Genomic DNA, 4,506 nt, shown 5'->3' with positions numbered 1-4,506 from the left:
CTCTCAGCAAGCTACCTGTACTAAGTGTCTGCACCTGGTCAACCTGAATCCAAGAGTATAAATTTGAAAAAATTTGAACGAAGCCTTGACTACTTCTCACAGTTATGTGGAAACTTGTCATACGTAGACTAGCTTCAAACAATGCCTGTATGCCTTAACAGATTTCAACCCAGAAATAACACAGTGCAGTATTTATCTTGACTAAAATGGCCCCATGTCTGTGCTTGAGTGTCATTCTCTGTCACATCAGCATGACAGCACTAAGTGTTTAGCTTGAATAAGTGGTTCCCTGTCCTTTGATAATACACCATGGGTCCAGCATTCTGCTCACTACAATTTTCAGCTCCATCAAGGGTAGCCTGAAACATCGCAGAATTCCCAGAGATTTTCAAACTGTGCTTCATTGGTTCTATAATGCACTCAATCTGACTTGTCCATTTGAACTAGATTCACCAAGGAATACAACCAGATAGCCACCTTATTTTTTCCTTTTTGCACTCTCCAGCCTGCCACTTTGTTTTTAGTCTTGTCATGCTGCTGTTTCATCTCCTGCTCACCTCACTGCTCTTTCATTTAATGTCCTTCAGAGTTTGATAGCTATAATACAGCTCCTTCTCTTTCCTTATCATGGGAAAATTGCATTTTTCATAGTAAGGTAAAAATAGTTTACATACATTTATGTAATGCTTCATATGTGCCAGGCAATCTTATAAGTGCTTTACATGAATTCAATTTTTAGTCTTCATATCAACTCTGTGTAGCAAGTTCTATGATTATGTCCACTTTACAAGATTGTAATATCATGAATCATAATTGGCACTTTTTAAATTCCACAGTACCTCAGGGCTAGAACTAACTTTGAAAGTTCACTCAGGTATCTTTTCTTGATAAACAGAGATTTTTTTCCAAGTGCTTCTAGATTAACTATAGATCAAAATCTTTAAAATCATGTATAAATTTCAGCAAGACCTGGCCCTGGCCTCTCTCTCCAGGCCTGTCTCCCAAGATTGCCCACCCCCCTGCTCTGACGCTCCAGTCACAGTGGCTTCATTCTGTTTCTCCAATGAGATAAGATCCCTCCGATTTTAGGGCTTTGATCAATACTGTTTTCCTCTGCCTTGTACTTTGCTCTGTGGTAGACAGAATCATGTTTAATCCCCAAAAATGCTCACATTCTAATCCCCAAAATTTGTGACTACGTTACGGTATGCGGCAAAAGGGTCTTTTGTTTTTTTTAAAGATTTATTTATTTCTCTACCCTTCCTGCCCCCCCCCCAGTTGTCTGCTCTCTGTGTCCATTTGCTTGCCTTCCTCTGTGACTGCTTCTATCCTTATCAGTGGCACTGGGAATCTGTGTTTCTTTTTGTTGCGTCATCTTGTTGTGTCAGCTCTCCATGTGTGCAACACCATTCTTGGGCATGCTGCACTTTCTTTCGTGATGGGCAGCTCTCCTTATGGGGTGCACTCCTTGCGCATGGGGGTCCCTTAGGTGGAGGACACCCCTGCATGGCAGGGCACTCCTTGTGAGCATCAGCTCTGCACATGGGTCAGCTCCACACTGGTCAAGGAGGCCCTGGGTTTGAACCACGGACCTCCCATGTGGTAGGTGGATGCCCTATCCATTGGGCCAAGTCTGCTTTCTGCAAAAGGGTCTTTACTGATGTGCTTAAGTTAAGGTTCTTGAAATGCAAAGATTATACTAGATTATCCACATGGGTCCTTAGAAGAGGGAGACAGGGGAGTGGATATGACTCAAGCAGTTGGGCACTCATCTTGCACATGGGAGGTCCTGGGTTCGGTTGCCAGTGCCTCCTAAAGAAGACAAGTAGATGTAACAAATTGACACAACGAGCTAACACCATGAGCAGACACAACGAGCAGGGAGTGGATGTGGCTCAAGCAATTGGATGACTGTCTCCCGCATGGGAGGTCCTCGGTTCGGTTGCCATTGCCTCCTAAAGAAGACAAGCAGACAACGAATGGACACAATGAGCAGAGACAATGAGTGGACACAGCAAAGAATAAGCAGATAGATGAGGGAACCATCTCCAGGCAGAGGGAGAATAAAAATTATTAAAAAAAAAAAAAAAGGGGGAGGCAGGAGAGGTCAGAGTGACCCCATTGCTGGAAGAGGTCCTTGAGCCAAGGAATGCAGTCAGCTGAAACACATCCTTCCCCAGAGCCTCCAGAAGGAAGGCAACCCCACTGACCATGTTAGACTTCTGACCTCCAGAACTATAAGATAATAAATCTACTATTTCATGCCATTAAGTTAGTGGTAATTTGTTATAGCGGGAGAAGCAGATGTGACTCAACAGATAGAGCATCCACCTATCATATAGGGGGTCCAAGGGTTCAATACCCAGGATCTCCTGACCCATGTGATGAGCTGGCCAACACACAGTGCTGCTGCACACAAGGAGTGCCGTGCCATGCAGGGGCACCCCCACATAAGGGTGCCCCCCATGCAAGGAATGGTCCCTGCACAAGGAGAGCCACCCGGAGCGAAATCGCAGCCCACCCAGAAGTGCTGCCACACCCACAGAGAGCTGATGTGGCAAGATGATGCAACAAAAAGAGACACAGATCCCCAGTGCCACCTGATGAGAATACAAGTGGACACAGAAGAACACACAGCGAATGGACACAGAGAGCAGACGGTGGAGGTGTGGGGAGGAGAGAAAAGAAAATTTCGTTGCAGCAGAAATAGGAAATGAATACACATTCTCTTCCCACCTTCATTTTAACCTGAATCCTCTTCATTTTAACCCTTATTTATCCTTTAGAATTTGATTCAAATGTCACTTCCTCAAGAAAGCTTCCCTTACTCTCTTGATCGCAAACTCATCAAAGAAATCTCTGATATGTTTTCAAAGCATCCCATACTTTTCATATGGCACTAGACACTGTTTTATTATTTGATTAATATCTGTGTAGCCCAACATGAGGGCAGAGACCAAGCTATTTTTTTCTCACCATAATATTTCCAGCACCTCACACTGTGCCTGGAACATCACAAGCATTCAAGATATAGTTGTTTAATGAATAAATACATTCAATAATTAATCAATATAGGATAGTGAAGGTTTTTTTTTCATTCCAAAGCAGCATATATTATTGTTATAAGTTTAACTGATTAGGCCTCCAAATGAAAATCAATGCTATAAATAATGCATCCTACTAGTCAATGAAGCATTATTTCTATGTTAAAAAGATAACAGTGCTTGCTTCAGCAGGGCATATACTAAAACTGGAATGATGCAGAGATTAGCCTAGCTCCTGAGCAAGGAAAACACACCAATTTGTGGTCTTCCATATTTTAAGGGAAAAAAAGGAAGAGGAAAGGGAAAGGGAAAGGGAAAGGGAAAGGGAAAGGGAAAGGGAAAGGGAAAGGGAAAGGGAAAGGGAAAGGGAAAGGGAAAGGAAAGGAAAGGGAAATCAGAAGTTTATCGTCAGAAACAGTCACTGGTTAAGGAGTAGTTGGAGGGTTCCTCTGCACTTCCCTCTGTCTCATTTTAATTCTTCCCTTTGTTAGTAGTGTCTTTTCCTTGTTCCCATCAGTTCAAATTTATGGAAGCCACCTTGAAAAGAAAGTCAGTTTCTGAAATTACATCTGTAACTCTATTAAGGGAAGCAGATGTGGCTCAAGCAATTGAACTCCCACTTATCACATGGGAGGTCCCAGGATCGGTTCCCAGTGCCTCTTAAAGAAAATGAATAATAGAGCAAACTGACATGACGAGCTGGCACAGCAAGCTGATGCAACAAGATGATGCAACCAAAGACACAAAGAGGAAAACATAATGAAATACACAACAAACCAGGAAATGGAGGTGGGTCGAGTGATTAGGCACCTCCCTCCCACATGGGAGGTCCCAGGTTCAGTTCCTGGTTTCTCCTAAAAGAAAGATGAGCAGACAACCAACAGACACAGCAAATGCACAAATGCAAACAACGAGGGGGTGAGGAAAAATAAATAAATAAAATAAATACTGATAAATTTTTTTTAAAACTCTATTAAACAAGATAATCCCTGCTATGGTATAGTAACAAACCCTAAAATCTCAGTGGTTTCACATGCAAAAAACATTATGTCATGTTCTTGCAAATCTGAACAATTTTAGCAGAATTGTCTTCCATTTAATAATTCAAGAATCCAGGCTTCTTTCATCTCGTGGTGCCACCGTTTCAACCTATGCTTTTCAGTGCTGTTGTTTCAGGACGAAATAGTCCTTAACTGCTTTGGTCCAGAAGTGAGACACATCACTTCCACTCGCAAACCATTGGCCAGAAGTCACCTCATGAGCTCACCCTAAATGCAAGTGTGTTTGGGAAATCTGAGGAAGCTCAGATTATTTGGATTATTTGGATTATTTGGTGAGCTACATTGTCTTGTCAATAACTACAAAGTTTGCTTTTGGAAATTATGCTTATCAGTTATAAGTAAATTGAAACTTTCCAAATAATATTTTTATGCACTTAAGAAGTTCCATCTCTTCATCTCAT

General features: G+C 42.1%; 1 pseudogene; it reads left to right on the top strand.

Moving 5' to 3' along the window:
* The first annotated feature begins 3,222 nt into the window (after nucleotides 1–3,222).
* On the top strand, nucleotides 3,223–3,322 carry LOC111759241 (U6 spliceosomal RNA; annotated as a pseudogene).
* Nucleotides 3,323–4,506: the final 1,184 nt, after the last annotated feature.

This window comes from Dasypus novemcinctus, chromosome 31, assembly GCF_030445035.2.
Source record: "Dasypus novemcinctus isolate mDasNov1 chromosome 31, mDasNov1.1.hap2, whole genome shotgun sequence".
Classification (NCBI taxonomy): domain Eukaryota; kingdom Metazoa; phylum Chordata; class Mammalia; order Cingulata; family Dasypodidae; genus Dasypus; species Dasypus novemcinctus.
Note: the sequence above shows the minus strand (reverse complement) of the source record. Positions and strands in the feature narration are given on the sequence as shown.